This window comes from Colobus angolensis, unplaced genomic scaffold (assembly GCF_000951035.1).
Source record: "Colobus angolensis palliatus isolate OR3802 unplaced genomic scaffold, Cang.pa_1.0 Scaffold47, whole genome shotgun sequence".
NCBI classification, from domain to species: Eukaryota; Metazoa; Chordata; class Mammalia; order Primates; family Cercopithecidae; genus Colobus; species Colobus angolensis.
The window spans coordinates 917,206-919,480 of NW_012118154.1; the positions used below are offsets into that span (position 1 = coordinate 917,206).

Genomic DNA, 2,275 nt, shown 5'->3' on the forward strand with positions numbered 1-2,275 from the left:
GAGGCTGAAGTAGGAGAATCGCTTGAATCTGGGAGGCGGAGGTTGGGATGTGCCGAGATGGCGCCATCACACGCCAGCCTGGGCAACAAGAGGGAAACTCCATCTCAAAAAAACAAACTCGCTGTGCAAAACTACAGAGGAAGTAACAAGGAAAGATTCTGAGGTGAGAATGGGCCAAACTTTGCTCAGGGAACCCAGGAAGGCTAGCTGCAGAATGCTGTTTCCGCGGCCTCAGCTGCTTAACCTAGGCCTTTACTCTTAACCTAGGTAATTCCCACTCAATCTTGAGATTTCAGCCCAAACGTCACTCCTGCAAGCCCTCCCGAAACTCAAAGCAGGTCTCCCTTCGCTCCCGCCGAGGAGCGGCCTGTTCCCAGGATCTGCACCCTGTGTTTATCAGACCCACGGAGTCTGTGGAAGGGAAGGACGGGATAAGAACGATGAGGGTTGGGAGAGTTAAAAGGGTCGCGCAATCTGTGCCCGCAGGAATGACCCGAGTTCTTCAGCCCAGCGCAATGCTTGGGGAGCGACACCAGGGCGCAGAGCGGCAGATCGCGGAGCGGAAGTTCATCCCCCCGGAGCCGTTCTAGGAAACCCGGAGGACTCAGTTCATCACTGATCCCGGGGCTGAAGTGGGCGTCGACGGGTGCTCTTTGCTGTTCCAGGGAGCCGGCTTGGCAGGCGGCGGCGACGTGGAGCTAGGGATAGGGCGAGAACCGGCAAAAAGCAAAGCCGGAAAAGGCAAGGGGGCGTTCGTGCGCTGACCACCTGTTCCTCCAGCAGAGTGCGACGCGCGCCGATTGGCTGGAGTGCCGCCCGGGTACCGGAAGTGGCCGATGCCCGTCGCCAGTGACACCGGGACAACAGCTGCGGGCTCTGTGCGAGCGGCCCAGCAGCGCGGAGCCTGAGCGGAGTGAGCGAGCGCGGGGCGGCAGCGGCCTGCGGTGAGACCTCATTCCGTCTTGGCTGTAGGGGTAGGCGGGGGCAGGGCTCCCAACTCCCTAGAGAGCCGAGCGGAAACCCTACGTTTAGGCCCGTTCTGACTGGGGTTCGGTTTGTGACCTTGAAGTTTGTGCCTCCCTCCATTGCCCCCACCCCCAGGCCTTCATTTCCACCTGCACGCAGACAGGGTGGCGCCTGGACACCGCCAGGGACCGTCCCAGCTCTGGTTTGGTGCCTGTCAGCCGTGGGGGCGGGAGAAGCAGGACACTCCCTTATGTCCCGAGGTGGGGACCCGTGGGAGCTGTGGTTTTCTCAGACATTCCACCCCCAAGTAAACCGCTAGGACGAAATGGCGGGCAGTGTCACAAACTTAAGGCCCCAGTGGCAGATTGTGCCCTGTGCTGCTAGACAGGATATTGGATTATGAGGGGTGGTTGTGAAGAGGAGACAGGTTTGACCTGCAAAGATAGAGCCCTATTATGGGTACCAGAGGGAGAAGAGAGGAAAGGAGGATAACAGTGCTGTAAATTAAATATCACCCAGATTGGGAGAAGGAACTTATTTTTACAGTTATTGACAGCAGCTATGTGTCAGACATTATCCTAGGCTCTTTAGATACAATGATGAATGAAATATCCAGTTAGCCATCAAGAGTATTGCAGAGGCTGGGTGCAGTGGCTCATGCCTGTAATCCCAGCATTTTGGAAGGCCTAGGCGGGAGGATCACTTGAGCCCAGGAGTTCAAGACCAGCCTGGGCAACATAGTGAGACACCATCTGTACAAAAAAATAAAGAAATAAGTTGGGTAGTTGGGTGTGGTGGCGCATGCTTGTAGTCCCAGCTACTTGGGAGATTGACGTGGGAGGATATTCTTGAGCCTGGGAAGTTGAAGCTGCAGTGAGTCTGGGCAATAGAGCCAAGACCCTGTCTCAGAAAAAAGGGAGGTATTGCAGAATTCATTATATATATATAAGACAGTTACACACATTTACTTAACATTTACCAGGTATCTGAAATATGCTAGGTACCCACAATACCAGGATGAATGGAACAGCATCCTTGCTCACGGTCTAGAGAAGAAAATAGGTATGAAAATTAATAATGCAGTGGGGTAGCTGCTACAAGGTGAAGGAGTAGCTGTCTGCCTTAGAGCATGGGGGTCAAGGAAGAAAATGGAGAGGGTCAGCCGGGTGTGATAGCTCATACCTGTAATCCCAGCACTTTGGGAGGCCAAAGTGGGCGGCTCACCTGAGGTCAGGAGTTTGAGACCAGCCTGGCGAACATGGTGAAACCCTGTCTGTACTAAAAATACAAAAATTAGCCAAGCGTGGTG

General features: G+C 54.5%; 1 protein-coding gene across 1 annotated transcript in view; it reads left to right on the top strand.

The window, feature by feature from the left end:
* Window positions 1-616: 616 nt before the first annotated feature.
* ZFP3 (ZFP3 zinc finger protein) overlaps window positions 617-2,275 on the top strand; it is a 15,284-nt gene continuing 13,625 nt past the window's right edge. The window contains exon 1 of the mRNA XM_011958394.1: window positions 617-944. The gene's annotated coding sequence lies outside the window, so the exon portion shown is untranslated. The remainder of the gene's footprint in view (window positions 945-2,275) is intronic.